Consider the following 22,873-nt stretch of genomic DNA (forward strand, 5'->3'; position numbering starts at 1 on the left):
GAGTTATGGGGAGTAGGGGAGGAATGGGATGTATTTGAGGAAGCAGTGATGGCTTGCACATAAGATGCTTGTGGCATGAGAAGCGTGGGAGGTGGGGAGAATAGAGAGGGTAGTGAGTGGTAGGATAAAGAAGTAAGATTATTAGTGAAAGAGAAGAGAGAGGTATTTGGACGATATTTGCAGGGAAAAATGCAAGTGACTGGAAGATATATAAAAGAAAGAGGCAGGAGGTCAAGAAAAAGGTGCAAGAGGTGAAAAAGAGGGCAAATGAGAGTTGGGGTGAGAGAAAATCATTAAATTTTAGGGAGAATAAAAAGATTTTTGGAAGAAGGTAAATAAAGTGCTTAAGACAAGGGAACAAATGGGAACTGCAGTGAAGGGGGCTAATGAGGAGGTGGTAATAAGTAGTGGTGATGTAAGAAGGAGAAGGAGTAAGTATTTTGAAGGTTTGTTGAGTGTGTTTGATGATAGACTGGCAGATATAGGGTATTTTGGTCGAGGTGGTGTGCAAAGTGAGAGGGTTAGGGAGAATAATTTGGTAAACAGAGAAGAGGTAGTAAAAGCTTTGCGGAAGATGAAATCCGGTAAGGCAACGGGTTTGGATGGTATTCCAGTAGAATTTATTAAAAAGGGGGTGACTGTATTGTTGACTGGTTGGCAAGGTTATCTGATGTATGTATGACTCATGGTGAGGTGCCTGAGGATTGGCGGAATGCTTGCATAGTGCCATTGTACAAAGGCAAAGGGTTAAAAGTGAGTGGGCAAATTACAGAGTTATAGTTTTGTTGTGTATCCCTGGGAAAGTATATGGGAGGGTATTGATTGAGAGGGTGAAGGCATGTACAGACCATGAGATTGGGGAAGAACAGTGTGGCTTCAGAAGTGGTAGAGAGTGTGTGGGTTAGGTGTTTGCTTTGAAGAATGTATGAGAGAAATACTTAGAAAAGCAAATGGATTTGTATGTAGCATTTATGGATCTGGAGAAGGCATATGATAGAGTTGATAGATATGCTCTGTGGAAGGCATTAAGAATATATGGTGTGTTGGTTAAGTTGCTAGAAGCAGTGAAAAGTTTTTATCGAGGATGTAAGGCATGTTTACATGTAGGGAGAGAGGAAAGTGATTGGTTCTCAGTGAATGTTTGTTTGCGGCAGGGGTGTGTGATGTCTCCATAGTTGTTTAATTTTTTATGGATGGGGTTGTTAGGGAGGTGAATGCAAGAGTTTTCGAAAATATGCAGTCTGTTGTGGATGAGAGAGCTTGGGAAGTGTCAATTGTTCGCTGATTATACAGTGCTGGTAGTTGTTCGCTGATGATACAGTGCTGGTAGTTGATTCGTGTGAGAAACCACAGAAGCTTTTGACTGAGTTTGATAAAGTGTGTGAAAGAAGAAAGCTGAGAGTAAATGTGAATAAGAGCAATGTTATTAGGTACAGTAGCGTTGAGGGATAAGTGAATTGGGAGGTAAGTTTGAATGGAGTAAAACTGGAGGAAGTGAAGTGGTTTAGATATCTGGGAGTGGATTTGTCAGCGGATGGAACCTTGGAAGCGGAAGTGAGTCATAGGGTGGGGGAGGGGTCGAAAGTCTGGGAGCGTTTAAGAATGTGTGGAAGTCGAGAACATTATCTCGGAAAGCAAAAAGTAGGTATGTTTGAAGGAATAGTGGTTCCAATAATGTTAATTAGTTGCGAGGCGTCGGCTATAGATAGAGTTGTGTGGAGGAGGGTGGATGTGCTGGAAATGAGATGTTTGAGGACAACATGTGGTGTGAGGTGGTTTGATCAAGAAAGTAATAATAATGTAAGAGAGATATATGGTAATAAAAAGAGTGTGGTTGAGAGAGCAGAAGAGGGTGTTTTGAAATTGTTTGGTCACATGGAGAGAATGAGTGAGGAAAAATTGACCAAGAGGATATATGTGTCGGAGGTGGAGGAAACGAGAAGTGGGAGACCAAATTGTAGGTGGAAAGATGGAGTGAAAAGATTTTGAGTGATTGGGCCTGAACATGCAGGAGGGTGAAAGGCGTGCAAGGAATAGAGTGAATTGGAGCGATATCGTATATCGGGGTCCACGTGCTGCCAATGGATTGAACCGGGGCGTGTGAAGTTTCTTGGGTAAACCATGGAAAGTTCTCAGGGGCCTGGATGTGGAAAGGGATCTGTGGTGTCTGTGCATTATACATGACAGCTTGAGACTGAGTGTGAACGAATGTGGCCTTTGTTGTCTTTTCGTAGAGCTGCCTCGCGCACATGCGGAGGGGAGGGAGTTGTTATTTCATGTGTGGCTGTGTGGCCGTGGGAATGAATAAATGCAGACAGTATGAATTATGTACATGTGCATATATATATATATATATATATATATATATATATATATATATATATATATATATATATATATATATATATATATATATATATATATATATATATATATATGTTGAGATATATAGGTGTGTATATTTGCGTGTGAGGACGCACATATGCATACCTATACATATCAACGTATACATATATATACATACACAGATATATATATATATATATATATATATATATATATATATATATATATATATATATATATATATATATATATATATATATATATATATATATATATATATATATATGTACATATTTCATACTTACTACCCTTATAATATTCCCGTCGCCACCCCGCCACACATGAAATGACACCCCAAACCCCCCGCACGTGCGCGAGGTAGCACTAGGAAAAGACAACTAGGGCCTCATTCGTTCAGACTCACTATTTATTTGTCATATACAATGCACCGAAACCCAGATCCCTTTTCACATCCAGGCCCCACAAAACTTTCCATGGTTTACCCCAGACGCTTCAGATGCCCTGGTTCAAATCTTTGACAGCACGTCGACCCCGGAATACCGCATCGTTCCAATTCACTCTATTCCTTGCACGTCTTTCACCCTCCTGCATGTTCCGGCCCAGATCGCTCAAAATCTTTTTCACTCCATCCTTCCACCTTCAATTTGGTCTCCCACTACTTATTCCCTTCATCTCTGATATATATATATCCTCTTTGTCAATCTTACTGCACTCGTCCTCTCCATGTGACGAAACAATTTCAATATACCCTCTTCTGCTCTCTCATCCACATTCTTTTCATTACCACACATCTCTCTCACCCTTTCATTTTTTACTCGATCAAACCACCTCACACCACATAATGTCCTCAAACATCTTATATCCAACACATCCACGCTCCTCTGCGTATCCCTATCTATAACCCATGCCTCGTAACCATATAACATTGTTGAAACCACTTTTCCTTCAAATATACCCATTTTTGCTCTTCGAGAAAATGTTTTTGCACTCCGTAACATTCTTCAACGCCCTCAGAACCTTCGCCCCCTCTCCCACCCTGTGACTCACTTCTGCTGCCAAATCCACTCCCAGATATCTAAAACACTTTATTTCCTCCAGTTTTTCTCCATTCAAACTTACCTCCAAACTGACTTGTCCCTCAACCCATACTACCTAATAATTAACCTTGCTCTTATTCACATTTACTCTCAACTTTCTTCTTTCATTCACTTTACCAAACTCAGTCACCAGCTTCTGCAGTTTCTCACCCGAATCAGCCACCAGCGCTGTATCATATATATGTATATTTATATATATATATATATATATATATATATATATATATATATATATATATATATATATATATATATATATATATATATAAACGCCCATACACGCACACATACCTGTATATGCATATACATATCAACATGTACAAATACACATATACACACACAGACTTATACATATATACACATGTACAACTCTGGGGAAAAGTCTCTCGACCCCGTTGGTGAAACCTGATATCTGGCAGACGTAAGCATATAGTGATCGTAGTATTTTTTCATGGCTCCGAAACCAAATGTGAGGGATAATGTTATTGGTTCATTGCTGCTGAACGCTCTTTTTGTATTCACTGACAACACTACATTTCCGAATTGGCCAACATTCAGGTAATCGATTCGAGTCCGCTATGAAGAGCGTGTATAATAGTGACGTATCAGATAAACTGAAGCATGGGTGTAATGCTTTAATATTGAATATACCATAAACAAAACTACAAGAATAGCGGACGAAACAACGTGACAGTTCGTTAGGGAATACGACGATATATGTGAAACTCTGGCATAAGAAATCAGCTATCTACTGTCTAGCTATATCCGGACCATATGTGAAGTAAAGCTTGTTTTTATCCCAATATTGTGTGCTAATTCCCTGTTTGTAGGGTAGGGAGAAGGACACGACAAAATTAAACGAGAAACGAATACTATGGTAATGTACGAGACACACACTACGTAATTTTCTTTCATGTTCACTGGATGTATCCTTAAACACAGTATGACCCAGCCTACCCAAGTCACAGTGGCCCGGTGTAGTAAAATTACAATTGTACGTTGATATAAAGATCGTCACAATTATGAAATTAATCTGTTTATTTGTATGTTCATAATGTGTTTGCAAATATGTATAACATATTGTAAAAACGGAGAGTGAGTGGACTATATTACTGTTTGTATTCATATAGGTCCAACAATATAATACATCTATCAACATAATTATGCTGTAGGCACGACATACTACATGATACAACCAGTAAGCAGAGGAATATCTACGTTGTGTCCACTCTGTGAATTAAACACATGACAACATCTGGCAGCTGTACTACTGACAACTACTGAACTGTCTTAGCATTGTTCACAAATGACAACAGAATTATCACAAAACACATTTCATCTATATAATGTATATGACTATTCCTGGGTAAGATATCAGATATGGCACAAAATACACGTATTAGTGTGAGTTATTTAGAGAATAAACATGGGAACATAATAACAGAATAACCAATATATGCGAAGTTTCCAGGTTTGTTGGGTGAACACCGTGTAACTTATCTCTCCACAGCAGGCCAGAATACATCATATCTAATATTGTCTTGACAAAGTACTAACCAATACAAGATGAACGACTGTCATCGTGATAAATTAACAATTAGAAGAAGAATTATTAGCATGCATGAAAGTGATAAATCAACAACAGAAATATCAAGAGAATTGGAATTACCAGAGATGACAAGAAGGCAGTTTACGTGAACATCAGAGACCAGGACGACCACGTGCGATAACTGCACGTGACGTGAAGATCAGGTCATCAGAGATGCTTCAGACAGAGAAAATTGCCAGAATGCTGTTACCATTATGGAAAACTTGCACATCAATGTTTCAGCGGGAATGGTACGACGACGGTTGCATGAAGTTGTCATACACCATAAAACACCTAAAAAGGAAACACCAACTGACAGGCATCGTGAAGGACGACTCACCTACGCATATGAACTTCTGGGGACGTGTCATATTTAGTGACGAAAAGACACTTTCTTCAACAACCCATGGTAAAAATCATTGTCGGCAGCAAAATAATACTAGATACGACAGAAAGAAATCAATAAAACTGTGAGAAGTGGTTATATGACATGTGATGTTAGGGAGTGGATGTCATGCACGGCGTTGGAGAAATCACACTTATATGTTATGCTACTCAGAAAGATTCATCATTATGCATGACCGATACCAGATCCACAGGGCTCGAGTAGTACAACACTGCTTCACTGACCATCAAGACATCCAGTAATTAGACTGGCCAAGTAAAAAACTCATTGAAAATATATGGTCAACCATAGTGAATACGTGGCCTGCTATGGAGTGATAAGTTACACGGTGTTCACCCAACAAACCTGGAAACTTCGCATATATTGGTTATTCTGTTATTATGTTCCCATGTTTATTCTCTAAATAACTCACACTAATACGTGTATTTTGTGCCATATCTGATATCTTACCCAGGAATAGTCATATACATTATATAGATGAAATGTGTTTTGTGATAATTCTGTTGTCATTTGTGAACAATGCTAAGACAGTTCAGTAGTTGTCAGTAGTACAGCTGCCAGATGTTGTCATGTGTTTAATTCACAGAGTGGACACAACGTAGATATTCCTCTGCTTACTGGTTGTATCATGTAGTATGTCGTGCCTACAGCATAATTATGTTGATAGATTTATTATATTGTTGGACCTATATGAATACAAACAGTAATATAGTCCACTCACTCTCCGTTTTTACAATATGTTATACATATTTGCAAACACATTATGAACATACAAATAAACTGATTAATTTCATAATTGTGACGATCTTTATATCAACGTACAATTGTAATTTTACCTACACCGGGCCACTGTGACTTGGGTAGGCTGAGTCATACTGTGTTTAAGGATACATCCAGTGAACATGAAAGAAAATTACGTAGTGTGTGTCTCGTACATTACCATAGTATTCGTGTCTCGTTTAATTTTGTCGTGTTCTCTCCCTACCCTACAAACAGGGAATTAGCACACAATATTGGGATAAAAACAAGCTTTACTTCACATATGGTCCGGATATAGCTAGACAGTAGATAGCTGATTTCTTATGCCAGAGTTTCACATATATCGTCGTATTCCCTAACGAACTGTCACGTTGTTTCGTCCGCTATTCTTGTAGTTTTGTTTATGGAATATTCAATATTAAAGCATTACACCCATGCTTCAGTTTATCTGATACGTCACTATTATGCACGCTCTTCATAGAGGACTCGAGTCGATTACCTGAATGTTGGCCAATTCGGAAATGTAGTGTTGTCAGTGAATACAAAAAGAGCGTTCAGCAGCAATGAACCAATAACATTATCCCTCACATTTGGTTTCGGAGCCATGAAAAAATACTACGATCACTATATGTTTTCGTCTGCTAGATATGAGGTTTCACCAACGGGGTCGAGAGACTTTTCCCCAGAGTTGTACATGTGTATATATGTATAAGTCTGTGTGTGTATATGTGTATTTGTATATGTTGATATGTATATGTATATACAGGTATGTGTGCGTGTATGGGCGTTTATATATATATATATATATATATATATATATATATATATATATATATATATATATATATATATATATATATTATTTTTTTTTGCTTTGTCCCTGTTTCCCGCGTTTGCGAGGTAGCGCAAGGAAACAGACGAAAGAAATGGCCCAACCCACCCCCATACACATGTATATACATACGTCCACACACGCAAATATACATACCTACACAGCTTTCCATGGTTTACCCCAGACGCTTCACATGCCCTGATTCAATCCACTGACAGCACGTCAACCCCGGTATACCACATCGATCCAATTCACTCTATTCCTTGCCCTCCTTTCACCCTCCTGCATGTTCAGGCCCCGATCACACAAAATCTTTTTCACTCCATCTTTCCACCTCCAATTTGGTCTCCCACTTCTCCTCGTTCCCTCCACCTCCGACACATATATCCTCTTGGTCAATCTTTCCTCACTCATTCTCTCCATGTGCCCAAACCATTACAAAACGCCCTCTTCTGCTCTCTCAACCACGCTCTTTTTATTTCCACACATCTCTCTTACCCTTACGTTACTTACTCGATCAAACCACCTCACACCACACATTGTCCACAAACATCTCAATTCCAGCACATCCATCCTCCTAAGCACAACTCTATCCATAGCCCACGCCTCGCAACCATACAACATTGTTGGAACCACTATTCCTTCAAACATACCCATTTTTGCTTTCCGAGATAATGTTCTCGACTTCCACACATTCTTCAAGGCTCCCAGGATTTTCGCCCCCTCCCCAACCCTATGATCCACTTCCGCTTCCATGGTTCCATCCACTGCCAGATCAACTCACAGATATCTAAAACACTTTACTTCCTCCAGTTTTTCTCCATTCAAACTTACCTCACAATTGACTTGACCCTCAACCCTACTGTACCTAATTACCTTGCTCTTATTCACATTTACTCTTAACTTTCTTCTTTCACACACTTTACCAAACTCAGTCACCAGCTTCTGCAGTTTCTCACATGAATCAGCCACCAGCGCTGTATAATCAGCGAACAACAACTGACTCACTTCCCAAGCTCTCTCATCCACAACAGACTTCATACTTGCCCCTCTTTCCAAAACTCTTGCATTCACCTCCCTAACAACCCCATCCATAAACAAATTAAACAACCATGGAGACATCACACACCCCTGCCGCAAACCTACATTCAATGAAAACCAATCACTTTCCGCTCTTCCTACACGTACACATGCCTTACATCCTCGATAAAAACTTTTCACTGCTTCTAACAACTTGCCTCCCACACCATATATTCTTAATACCTTCCACAGAGCATCTCTATCAACTCTATCATATGCCTTCTCCAGATCCATAAATGCTACATACAAATCCATTTGCTTTTCTAAGTATTTCTCACATACATTCTTCAAAGCAAACACCTGATCCACACATCCTCTACCACTTCTGAAACCACACTACTCTTCCCCAATCTGATGCTCTGTACATGCCTTCACCCTCTCAATCAATTTATTTCATTTTTTATTATACTTTGTCGCTGTCTCCCGCGTTTGCGAGGTAGCGCAAGGAAACAGACGAAAGAAATGGCCCAACCCACCCCATACACATGTATATACATACGTCCACACACGCAAATATACATACCTACACAGCCTTCCACGGTTTACCCCAGACGCTTCACATGCCCTGCTTCAATCCACTGACAGCACGTCAACCCCGGTATACCACATCGCTCCAACTCACTCTATTCCTTGCCCTCCTTTCACCCTCCTGCATGTTCAGGCCCCGATCACACAAAATCTTTTTCACTCCATCTTTCCACCTCCAATTTGGTCTCCCTCTTCTCCTTGTTCCCTTCACCTCCGACACATATATCCTCTTGGTCAATCTTTCCTCACTCATCCTCTCCATGTGCCCAAACCACTTCAAAACACCCTCTTCTGCTCTCTCAACCACGCTCTTTTTATTTCCACACATCTCTCTTACCCTTACGTTACTCACTCGATCAAACCACCTCACACCACACATTGTCCTCAAACATCTCATTTCCAGCACATCCATCCTCCTGCGCACAACTCTATCCATAGCCCACGCCTCGCAACCATACAACATTGTTGGAACCACTATTCCTTCAAACATACACATTTTTGCTTTCCGAGATAATGTTCTCGACTTCCACACATTCTTCAAGGCTCCCAGGATTTTCGCCCCCTCCCCCACCCTATGATCCACTTCCGCTTCCATGGTTCCATCCGCTGCCAGATCCACTCCCAGATATCTAAAACACTTCACTTCCTCCAGTTTTTCTCCATTCAAACTCACCTCCCAATTGACTTGACCCTCAACCCTACTGTACCTAATAACCTTGCTCTTATTCACATTTACTCTTAACTTTCTTCTTCCACACACTTTTCCAAACTCAGTCACCAGCTTCTGCAGTTTCTCACATGAATCAGCCACCAGCGCTGTATCATCAGCGAACAACAACTGACTCACTTCCCAAGCTCTCTCATCCCCAACAGACTTCATACTTGCCCCTCTTTCCAAAACTCTTGCATTTACCTCCCTAACAACCCCATCCATAAACAAATTAAACAACCATGGAGACATCACACACCCCTGCCGCAAACCTACATTCACTGAGAACCAATCACTTTCCTCTCTTCCTACACGTACACATGCCTTACATCCTCGATAAAAACTTTTCACTGCTTCTAACAACTTGCCTCCCACACCATATATTCTTAATACCTTCCACAGAGCATCTCTATCAACTCTATCATATGCCTTCTCCAGATCCATAAATGCTACATACAAATCCATTTGCTTTTCTAAGTATTTCTCACATACATTCTTCAAAGCAAACACCTGATCCACACATCCTCTACCACTTCTGAAACCACACTGCTCTTCCCCAATCTGATGCTCTGTACATGCCTTCACCCTCTCAATCAATACCCTCCCATATAAATTACCAGGAATACTCAACAAACTTATACCTCTGTAATTTGAGCACTCATTCTTATCCCCTTTGCCTTTGTACAATGGCACTATGCACGCATTCCGCCAATCCTCAGGCACCTCACCATGAGTCATACATACATTAAATAACCTTACCAACCCGTCAATAATACAGTCACCCCCTTTTTTAATAAATTCCACTGCAATACCATCCAAACCTGCTGCCTTGCCGGCTTTCATCTTCCGCAAAGCTTTTACTACATCTTCTCTGTTTACCAAATCATTTTCCCTAACCCTCTCACTTTTCACACCACCTCGACCAAAACACCCTATATCTGCCACTCTATCATCAAACACATTCAACAAACCTTCAAAATACTCACTCCATCTCCTTCTCACATCTCCACTACTTGTTATCACCTGCCCATTTGCGCCCTTCACTGAAGTTCCCATTTGCTCCCTAGTCTTACGCACTTTATTTACCTCTTTCCAGAACATCTTTTTATTCTCCCTAAAATTTAATGATACTCTCTCACCCCAACTCTCATTTGCCCTCTTTTTCACCTCTTGCACCTTTCTCTTGACCTCCTGTCTCTTTCTTTTATACATCTCCCACTCAATTGCATTTTTTCCCTGCAAAAATCGTCCAAATGCCTCTCTCTTCTCTTTCACTAATAATCTTACTTCTTCATCCCACCACTCACTACCCTTTCTAATCAACCCACCTCCCACTCTTCTCATGACACAAGCATCTTTTGCGCAATCCATCACTGATTCCCTAAATAACTCCCATTCCTCCCTCACTCCCCTTACTTCCATTGTTCTCACCTTTTTCCATTCTGTACTCAGTCTCTCCTGGTACCTCCTCATACAAGTCTCCTTCTCTAGCTCACTTACTCTCACCACCCTCTTCACCCCAACATTCACTCTTCTTTTCTGAAAACCCATACAAATATTCACCTTAGCCTCCACAAGATAATGATCAGACATCCCTCCAGTTGCACCTCTCAGCACATTAACATCCAAAAGTCTCTCTTTCGCGCGCCTGTCAATTAACACGTAATCCAGTAACGCTCTCTGGCCATCTCTCCTACTTACATACGTATACTTATGTATATCTCGCTTTTTAAACCAGTCCTTTTTCAGCACATAAATCTACAAGCTCTTCACCATTTCCATTTACAACACTGAACACTCCATGTATACCAATTATTACCTCAACTGCCACATTACTCACCTTTGCATTCAAATCACCCATCACTATAACCCGGTCTCGTGCATCAAAACCACTAACACACTCATTCAGCTGCTCCCAAAACACTTGCCTCTCATGATCTTTTTTCTCATGCCCAGGTGCATATGCACCAATAATCACCCATCTCTCTCCATCAACTTTCAGTTTTACCCATATTAATCGAGAATTTATATATATATATATATACATATATATATATATATATATATATATATATATATATATATATATATATATATATATATATATATATATATATGTATATATATATATATATATATATATATATATATATATATATATATATATATATATATATATATATATATATATATATATATATATATATATATACATATATATATATATATATATATATATATATATATATATATATATATATATATATTGTATATATATATTGTATATATAAATTGTACATTTCCTTTTCCATAGCCAGAGGTTGAACCATTATGTGACGTTCATTTTTTCATTCATTTCAAGCTAAAAGTTTGTTTTCTAAATTGTTTCTTACATTTTTCATATGTATATATATGTATGTGTGTGTGTGTGTGTGTGTGTGCGCGTGTGTGTGTGTGTGTGTGTGTGTGTGTATACATATGTATATTATCCCTGGGGATAGGGGTGAAAGAATACTTCCCACGTATTCCTCGCGTGTCGTAGAAAGCGACTAGAGGGGACGGGAGCGGGGGGCCGGAAATCCTCCCCTCCTTGTATTAACTTTCTAAAATGGGAAACAGAAGAAGGAGTCACGCGGGGAGTGCTCATCCTCCTCGAAGGCTCAGAGTGGGGTGCCTAAATGTGTGTGGATGTAACCAAGATGTGAAAAAAGGAGACATAGGTAGTATGTTTGAGGAAAGGAACCTGGATGTTTTGGCTCTGAGTGAAACGAAGCTCAAGGGTAAAGGGGAAGAGTGGTTTGGAAATGTCTGGGGAGTGAAGTCAGGGGTTAGTGAGAGGACAAGAGCAAGGGAAGGAGTAGCAATACTCCTGAAACAGGAGTTGTGGGAGTATGTGATAGAATGTAAGAAAGTAAATTCTCGATTAATATGGGTAAAATTGAAAGTTGATGGAGAGAGGTGGGTGATTATTGGTGCATATGCACCTGGGCATGAGTAGAAAGATCATGAGAGGCAAGTGTTTTGGGAGCAGCTAAATGAGTGTGTTAGCGGTTTTGATGCACGAGACCGGGTTATAGTGATGGGTGATTTGAATGCAAAGGTGAGTAATGTGGCAGTTGAGGGAATAATTGGTATGCATGGGGTGTTCAGTGTTGTAAATGGAAATGGTGAAGAGCTTGTAGATTTATGTGCTGAAAAAGGACTGATGATTGGGAATACCTGGTTTAAAAAGCGAGATATACATAAGTATACTTATGTAAGTAGGAGAGATGGCCAGAGAGCATTATTGGATTACGTGTTAATTGACAGGCGTGCGAAAGAGAGACTTTTGGATGTCAATGTGCTGAGAGGTGCAACTGGAGGGATGTCTGATCATTATCTTGTGGAGGCTAAGGTGAAGATTAGTATGGGTTTTCAGAAAAGAAGAGTTAATGTTGGGGTGAAGAAGGTGGTGAGAGTAAGTGAGCTTGGGAAGGAGACCTGTGTGAAGAAGTATCAGGAGAGACTGTGTACAGAATGGAAAAAGGTGAGAACAATGGAAGTAAGGGGAGTGGGGGAGGAATGGGATGTATTTAGGGAATCAGTGATGGATTGCGCAAAAGATGCTTGTGGCATGAGAAGAGTGGGAGGTGGGCTGTTTAGAAAGGGTAGTGAGTGGTGGGATGAAGAAGTAAGAGTATTAGTGAAAGAAAAGAGAGAGGCATTTGGACGATTTTTGCAGGGAAAAAATGCAATTGAGTGGGAGAAGTATAAAAGAAAGAGACAGGAGGTCAAGAGAAAGGTGCAAGAGGTGAAAAAAAGGGCAAATGAGAGTTGGGGTGAGAGACTATCAGTAAATTTTAGGGAGAATAAAAAGATGTTCTGGAAGGAGGTAAATAGGGTACGTAAGACAAGGGAGCAAATGGGAACTTCAGTGAAGGGCGTAAATGGGGAGGTGATAACAAGTAGTGGTGATGTGAGAAGGAGATGGAATGAGTATTTTGAAGGTTTGTTGAATGTGTCTGATGACAGAGTGGCAGATATAGGGTGTTTGGGTCGAGGTGGTGTGCAAAGTGAGAGGGTTAGGGAAAATGATTTGGTAAACAGAGAAGAGGTAGTAAAAGCTTTGCGGAAGATGAAAGCCGGCAAGGCAGCAGGTTTGGATGGTATTGCAGTGGAATTTATTAAAAAAGGGGGTGACTGTATTGTTGACTGGTTGGTAAGGTTATTTAATGTATGTATGACTCATGGTGAGGTGCCTGAGGATTGGCGGAATGCGTGCATAGTGCCATTGTACAAAGGCAAAGGGGATAAGAGTGAGTGCTCAAATTACAGAGGTATAAGTTTGTTGAGTATTCCTGGTAAATTATATGGGAGGGTATTGATTGAGAGGGTGAAGGCATGTACAGAGCATCAGATTGGGGAAGAGCAGTGTGGTTTCAGAAGTGGTAGAGGATGTGTGGATCAGGTGTTTGCTTTGAAGAATGTATGTGAGAAATACTTAGAAAAGCAAATGGATTTGTATGTAGCATTTATGGATCTGGAGAAGGCATATGATAGAGTTGATAGAGATGCTCTGTGGAAGGTATTAAGAATATATGGTGTGGGAGGCAAGTTGTTAGAAGCAGTGAAAAGTTTTTATCGAGGATGTAAGGCATGTGTACGTGTAGGAAGAGAGGAAAGTGATTGGTTCTCAGTGAATGTAGGTTTGCGGCAGGGGTGTGTGATGTCTCCATGGTTGTTTAATTTGTTTATGGATGGGGTTGTTAGGGAGGTAAATGCAAGAGTCTTGGAAAGAGGGGCAAGTATGAAGTCTGTTGGGGATGAGAGAGCTTGGGAAGTGAGTCAGTTGTTGTTCGCTGATGATACAGCGCTGGTGGCGGATTCATGTGAGAAACTGCAGAAGCTGGTGACGGAGTTTGGTAAAGTGTGTGGAAGAAGAAAGTTAAGAGTAAATGTGAATAAGAGCAAGGTTATTAGGTACAGTAGGGCTGAGGGTCAAGTCAATTGGGAGGTGAGTTTGAATGGTGAAAAACTGGAGGAAGTGAAGTGTTTTAGATATCTGGGAGTGGATCTGTCAGCGGATGGAACCATGGAAGCGGAAGTGGATCATAGGGTGGGGGAGGGGGCGAAAATTTTGGGAGCCTTGAAAAATGTGTGGAAGTCGAGAACATTATCCCGGAAAGCAAAAATGGGTATGTTTGAAGGAATAGTAGTTCCAACAATGTTGTATGGTTGCGAGGCGTGGGCTATGGATAGAGTTGTGCGCAGGAGGATGGATGTGCTGGAAATGAGATGTTTGAGGACAATGTGTGGTGTGAGGTGGTTTGATCGAGTAAGTAACGTAAGGGTAAGAGAGATGTGTGGAAATAAAAAGAGCGTGGTTGAGAGAGCAGAAGAGATTGTTTTAAAATGGTTTGGGCACATGGAGAGAATGAGTGAGGAAAGATTGACCAAGAGGATATATGTGTCGGAGGTGGAGGGAACGAGGAGAAGAGGGAGACCAAATTGGAGGTGGAAAGATGGAGTGAAAAAGATTTTGTGTGATCGGGGCCTGAACATGCAGGAGGGTGAAAGGAGGGCAAGGAATAGAGTGAATTGGAGCGATGTGGTATACAGGGGTTGACGTGCTGTCAGTGGATTGAATCAAGGCATGTGAAGCGTCCGGGGTAAACCATGGAAAGCTGTGTAGGTATGTATATTTGTGTGTGTGGACGTGTGTATGTACATGTGTATGGGGGGGGTTGGGCCATTTCTTTCGTCTGTTTCCTTGCGCTACCTCGCAATACGCGGGAGACAGCGACAAAGTATTAAAAAAAAAAAAAAAAAAAAATATATATATATAAATATTTTTTTTTTTTTTTCTTTGTCGCTGTCTCCCGCGTTTGCGAGGTAGCGCAAGGAGTGTATTTTGGGGTGAAGAGGGTGGTGAGAGTAAGTGAGCTTGGGAAGGAGACTATTGTGATATATCCCTGGAGATAGGGGAGAAAGAATGCTTCCCACGCATTCTTCACGTGTCGTAGAAGGCGACTATAGGGGACGGGAGCGGGGGGGCCAGAAACCCTCCCCTCCTTGTGTATTAACTTTCAAAAAAGGGAAACAGACGAATGAGCCACGCAGGGAGTGCTCATCCTCCTCCAAGGCTCAGATTGGGGTGTCTAATTGTGTGTGAATGTAACCAAGATGAGAAAAAAGGCGAGATAGGTAGTGTGTTTGAAAAAAGGAACCTGGATGTTTTGGCTCTGAGTGAAACGAGGCTCAAGGGTAAGGGGAAGAGTGGGTTGGGAAATTCTTGGGAGTAAAGTCAGGGGTTAGTGGGGGGACAAGAGCAAGGGAAGGAGTAGCACTACTCCTGAAACAGGAGCTGTGGGAATATATGATAGAGTGTAAGAAAGTAAATTCTAGATTGATATGGGTAAAATTGAAAGTTGATGGAGAGAGATGGGTGATTATTGGTGCATATGCACCTGAGCATGAGAAAAAAGATCATGAGAGGCAAGTGTTTTGGGAGCAGCTGAATGAGTGTGTTAGTGGTTTTGATGCACAAGACCGGGTTATAATGATGGTTGATTTGAATGGAAAGGTGAGTAATGTGGCAGTTGAGGGAATAATTGGTATAAATGGGGTGTTCAGTGTTGTAAATGGAAATGGTGAAGAGCTTGCAGATTTATTCGCTGAAAAAGGACTGGCGATTGGGAATACCTGGTTTAAAAAGCGAGATATACGTAAGTATTCGTATGTAAGTAGTACAGATGGCCAGAGAGCGTTATTGGATTACGTGTTAATTGGTAGGCGCGCGAAAGAGAGACTTTTTGATGTTAATGTGCTGAGAGGTGCAACTGGAGGGATGTCTGATCATTATCTTGTGGAGGTGAAGATGAAGTTTTGTAGGGGTTTTCAGAAAAGAAGAGAGAATCTTAGGGTGAAGAGAGTGGTGAGAGTAAGTGAGCTTGGGAAGGAGACTTGTGTCGGGAAGTATCAGGAGAAACAGAATACAGAAGAGAAAAAGGTGAGAACAAAGGACGTAAGGGGAGTGGGGGAGGAATGGGATGTATTTAATGAAGCAATGATGGCTTGCGCAAAAGATGCTTGTGACATGAGAAGAGTGGGAGGTGGGTTGATTAGAAAGGGTAGCGAGTCGTGGGATGAAGAAGGAAGATTATAAGTGAAGGAGAAGAAAGAGGCATTTGGACGATTTTTCCAGAGAAAAAATGCAAATGAGTGGGAGATGTATAAAAGAAAGAGGCAGGAGGTCAAGAGAAAGGTTGAAGTGGTGAAAAAGAGGGCAAATGAGAGTTGTGGTGAGAGAGTATCATTAAATTTTAGGGAGAATAAATGTTTTGGAAGGAGGTAAATAAAGTGCGTAAGACAAGGGAGCAAATGGGAACTTCAGTGAAGGGGGCTAATGGGGAGATGATAACAATTAGTGGTGATTTGGGGAGATGGAGTGAGTATCTTGAAGGTTTGTTGAATGTGTTTGATGATAGAGTGGCATATATAGGGTGTTTTGGTCGAGGTAGTGTGCAAAGTGAGAGGGTTAAGGAAAATGATTTGGTAAACAGAGAAGAGGTAGTTAAAGCTTTACGGAAGATGAAAGCCGGGAAGGCAGCAGGTTTGGATGGTATTGCAGTGGAATTTATTAAAAAAGGGGGTAACTGTATTGTTGACTGGTTGGTAAGGTTATTTAATGTATGTATGACTCATGGTGAGGTGCCTGAGAATTGGCGGAATGCTTGCATAGTGCCATTGTACAAAGGGAAAGGGGATAAGAGTGAGTGCTCAAATTACAGAGGTATAAGTCTGTTGAGTATTCCTGGTAAATAATATGGGAGGGTATTGATTGAGAAGGTGAAGGCATGTACAGAGAATCATATTGGGGAAGATCAGTGTGGTTTCATACGTGGTAGAGGATGTGTGGATCAGGTGTTTGCTTTAAAGAATGTAAGTGAGAAATACTTAGAAAAGCAAATGGATTTCTATATAGCATTTATGGATCTGGAGAAGGCATTTGATAGAGTTGATAGAGATGCTCTGTGGAAGGTATTAAGTATATATGGTGTGGGAGGCAAGTTGTTAGAAGGAGTGAAAAGTTTTATCGAGGATGTAAGGCATGTGTACGTGTAGGAAGAGAGGAAAGTGATTGGTTCTCAGTGAATGTAGGTTTGCGGCAAATGTCTGTGATGTCTCCATGGTTGTTTAATTTGTTTATGGATGGGGTTGTTCGGGAGGTGAATGGAAGAGTTTTGGAAAGAGGGGCAAGTATGCAGTCTGGTGTGGATGAGAGAGCTTGGAAAGTGAGTCAGTTGTTGTTCGCTGATGATACAGCGCTGGTGGCTGATTCATGTGAGAAACTGCAGAAGCTGGTGACTGAGTTTGGTAAAGTGTGTGAAAGAAGAAAGTTAAGAGTAAATGTGAATAAGATCAAGGTTATTAGGTACAGTAGGGTTGAGGGTCAAGTCAATTGGGAGGTGAGTTTGAATGGAGAAAAACTGGAGGAAGTGAAGTTGTTTAGATATCTGGGAGTGGATCTGGCAGCGGATGGAACCATGGAAGCGGAAGTGGATCATAGGGTGGAGGAGGGGGCGAAAATTTTGGGAGCCTTGAAGAATGTGTGGAAGTCGAGAACATTATCTCGGAAAGCAAAATTGTGTATGTTTGAAGGAATAGTGGTTCCAACAATGTTGTATGGTTGCGAGGCGTGGGTTATGGATAGAGTTGTGCGCAGGAGGATGGATGTGCTGGAAATGCGATGTTTGAGGACAATATGTGGAGTGAGGTGGTTTGATCGAGTAAGTAACGTAAGGGTAAGAGAGATGTGTGGAAATAAAAAGAGCGTGGTTGAGAGAGCAGAAGGGGGTGTTTTGAAATGGTTTGGGCACATGGAGAGAATGAGTGAGGAAAGATTGACCAAGAGGATATATGTGTCAGAGGTGGAGGGAACGAGGAGAAGAGGGAGACCAAATTGGAGGTGGAAAGATGGAGTGAAAAAAATTTTGTGTGATCGGGGCCTGAACATGCAGGAGGGTGAAAGGAGGGCAAGGAATAGAGTGAATTGGAGCGATGTGGTATACCGGGGTTGACGTGCTGTCAGTGGATTATATTGGGGCATGTGAAGCGTCTGGGGTAAACCATGGAAAGCTGTGTAGGTATGTATATTTTGCGTGTGTGGACGTATGTATATACATGTGTATGGGGGGGGTTGGGCCATTTCTTTCGTCTGTTTCCTTGCGCTACCTCGCAAACGTGGGAGACAGCGACAAAGCAAAAAGAAAAAAAAAGAATATATATATATATATATATATATATATATATATATATATATATATATATATATATATATATATATATATATATTTTTTTTTTTTTTTTTTTTTTTCTTTTTTTTCTTTTTACCTCGTCGCTGTTTCCCGCGTTTGCGAGGTATCGCAAGGAAACAGACAAAAGAAATGGCCCAACCCCCCATACACATGTACATACACACGTCCACACACGCAAATATACATACCTACACAGCTTTCCATGGTTTACCCCGGACGCTTCACATGCCTTGATTCAATCCACTGACAGCACGTCAACCCCTGTATACCACATCGCTCCAATTCACTCTATTCCTTGCCCTCCTTTCACCCTCCTGCATGTTCAGGCCCCGATCACACAAAATCCTTTTCACTCCATCTTTCCAACTCCAATTTGGTCTCCCTCTTCTCCTCGTTCCCTCCACCTCCGACACATATATCCTCTTGGTCAATCTTTCCTCACTCATTCTCTCCATGTGCCCAAACCATTTCAAAACACCCTCTTCTGCTCTCTCAACCACGCTCTTTTTATTTCCACACATCTCTCTTACCCTTACGTTACTTACTCGATCAAACCACCTCACACCACACATTGTCCTCAAACATCTCATTTCCAGCACATCCATCCTCCTGCGAACAACTCTATCCATAGCCCACGCCTCGCAACCATACAACATTGTTGGAACCACTATTCCTTCAAACATACCCATTTTTGCTTTCCGGGATAATGTTCTCGACTTCCACACATTTTTCAAGGCTCCCAAAATTTTCGCCCCCTCCCCCACCCTATGATCCACTTCCGCTTCCATGGTTCCATCCGCTGACAGATCCACTCCCCGATATCTAAAACACTTCACTTCCTCCAGTTTTTCTCCATTCAAACTCACCTCCCAATTGACTTGACCCTCAACCCTACTGTACCTAATAACCTTGCTCTTATTCACAGTTACTCTTAACTTTCTTCTTCCACACACTTTACCAAACTCAGTCACCAGCTTCTGCAGTTTCTCACATGAATCAGCCACCAGCGCTGTATCATCAGCGAACAACAACTGACTCACTTCCCAAGCTCTCTCATCCCCAACAGACTTCATACTTGCCCCTCTTTCCAAGACTCTTGCATTTACCTCCCTAACAACCCCATCCATAAACAAATTAAACAACCATGGAGACATCAGACACCCCTGCCGCAAACCTACATTCACTGAGAACCAATCACTTTCCTCTCTTCCTACACGTACACATGCCTTACATCCTCGATAAAAACCTTTCACTGCTTCTAACAACTTGCCTCCCGCACCATATATTCTTAATACCTTCCACAGAGCATCTCTATCAACTCTATCATATGCCTTCTCCAGATCCATAAATGCTACATACAAATCCATTTGCTTTTCTAAGTATTTCTCACATACATTCTTCAAAGCAAACACCTGATCCACACATCCTCTACCACTTCTGAAACCACACTGATCTTCCCCAATCTGATGCTCTGTACATGCCTTCACCCTCTCAATCAATACCCTCCCATATAATTTACCAGGAATACTCAATAAACTTATACCTCTGTAATTTGAGCACTCACTCTTATCAGGAGAGACTGTGTACAGAATGGAAAAAGGTAAGAACAATGGAAGTAAGGGGAGTGGGGGAGGAATGGGATGTATTTAGGGAATCAGTGATGGATTGCGCAAAAGATGCTTGTGGCATGAGAAGAGTGGGAGGTGGGCTGCTTAGAAAGGGTAGTGAGTGGTGGGATGAAGAAGTAAGAGTATTAGTGAAAGAGAAGAGAGAGGCATTTGGACGATTTTTGCAGGGAAAAAATGCAATTGAGTGGGAGAAGTATAAAAGAAAGAGACAGGAGGTTAAGAGAAAGGTGCGAGAGGTGAAAAAAAGGGCAAATGAGAGTTGGGGTGAGAGACTATCAGTAAATTTTAGGGAGAATAAAAAGATGTTCTGGAGGGAGGTAAATAGGGTGTAAATGTTTTCAGAAAAGAAGAGAGAATGTTGGGGTGAAGAGCGTGGTGAGAGTAAATGAGCTTGGGAAGGAGACTTGTGTGAGGAAGTACCAGGAGAGACTGAGTACAGAATGGAAAAAGGTGAGAATAAAGGAGGTAAAGGGAGTGGGGGAGGAATGGGATGTATTTAGTGGAGCACTGATGGCTTGCGCAAAAGATGCTTGTGGCATGAGAAGCGTGGGAGATGGGTTGATTAGAAAGGGTAGTGAGTGGTGGGATGAAGAAGTAAGATTATTAGTGAAAGAGAGAGAGAGGCATTTGGACGATTTTTGCAGGGAAATAATGTAAATGAGTGGGAGATGTATAAAAGAAAGAGGCAGGAGGTCAAGAGAAAGGTGCAAAAGGTGAAAAAGAGGGCAAATGAGAGTTGGGGTGAGAGATTATCATTAAATTTTAGGGAGAATAAAAAGATGTTTTGGAAGGAAGTAAATGAAGTGCGTAAGACAAGGGAACAAATTGGATAATCAGTGAAGGGGGCTAATGGATAGGGGAGATGATAACAAGTAGTGGTGATGTGAGGAGATGGAGTGAGTATTTTGAAGGTTTGTTGAATATGTTTGATGATAGAGTGGCAGATATAGGGTGTTTTGGTCGAGGTGGTGTGCAAAGCGAAAGGGTTAGGAAAAATGATTTGGTAAACAGAGAAGAGGTAGTAAAAGCTTTGCGAAAGATGAAAGCCGGCAAGGCAGCGGGTTTGGATGCTACTGCAGTGGAATTTGTTAAAAAAGGGTGTGACTGTATTGTTGACTGGTTGGTAAGGTTATTTGATGTATGTATGACTCATGGTGAGGTGCCTGAGGATTGGCGGAATGCTTGCATAGTGCCACCATTGCACAAAGGCAAAGGGGATAAAAGTTAGTGCTCAAATTACAGAGTTATAAGTTTGTTGAGTATTCCTGGGAAATCATATGGGAGGGCATTGATTGAAAGGGTGAAGGCATGTACAGAGCATTAGCTTGGGGAAGAGCAGTATGGTTTCAGAAGTGGTAGAATATGTGTGGATCAGGTGTTTGCTTTGAAGAATGTATATGAGAAATAGTTAGAAAAGCAACTGGATTTGTTTGTAGCATTTATGGATCTGGAGAAGGCATATGATAGAGTTGATATAGATGCTCTGTGGAAGGTATTAAGATTATATGTTGTGGGATGCAAGTTGTTAGAAGCAGTGAAAAGTTTTTATCGGGGATGTAAGGCATGTGTACGTGTAGGAAGAGAGGAATGTGACTGGTTCTCAGTGAATGTAGGTTTGCGGAAGTGGTGTGTGATGTCTCCATGGTTGTTTAATTTGTTTATAGATGGGTTGTTAGGGAGGTGAATGGAATAGTTTTGGAAAGAGGGGTAAGTATGCAGTCTGTTGTGGATGAGAGAGCTTGGGAAGTGAGTTAGTTGTTGTTCGCAGATAAAACAGCGCTGGTGGCTGATTCGTTTGAGAAACTGCAAAGGCTGGTGACTGAGTTTGGTAGTGTGTGAAAGAAGAAAGTTGAGAGTAAATGTGAATAAAAGCAAGGTTACTAGGTACAGTAGGGTTGAGTGACAAATCAGTTGTGAGGTAAGTTTGAATGGAGAAAACCTGGAGGAAGTGAAGTGCTTTAGATATCTGGGAGTGGATTTGGCAGCGGATGGAACCATGGAAGCGGATATGAATCATCGGGTGGGGGAGAGGGCGACAGTTCTGAATGCGTTGAAGAGTGCGTGGAAGTCGACAACATTATCTCGTAAGGCAAAAGTGGGTATATTTGAAGGAATAGTTTCAACAATGTTATATGGTTGCGAGGCGTGGGCTATGGATATAGTTGTCCGGAGGAGGGTGAATGACCTGGAAATGCGATGTTTGAGGGGATATGTGGTGTAAGGTGTTTGATCGAGTAAGTAATAATAGATAAGAGAGATGTGTGGTAAAATACAGATGTGGTTTAGGAGAGCAGAAGAGGGTGGTGCTGAAATGTTGGTCCACGTGGAGGAGAATGAGTAAGTAAAGATTGACCAAGAGGATATAAATGTCCAGAGGTGGAAGGATCGTGAAAGGGAGACCAAACTGGAGTGGTAAAGAGGATGAAAAAGATCTTTGAGTAATCGGGCCTGAACATCAGGAGGGTGAAAGGCGCGCAAATAATAGAGTGAACTGGAGCCAATCTGTATAACGGGGGTCGACGTGCGTTGTCAATGGATTGAACAAGGGCATTTGAAGCGTCTGGGGTATAATCATGCTAAGTT

The sequence above is a fragment of the Panulirus ornatus genome, chromosome 25 (assembly GCF_036320965.1).
Source record: "Panulirus ornatus isolate Po-2019 chromosome 25, ASM3632096v1, whole genome shotgun sequence".
Taxonomy (NCBI): domain Eukaryota; kingdom Metazoa; phylum Arthropoda; class Malacostraca; order Decapoda; family Palinuridae; genus Panulirus; species Panulirus ornatus.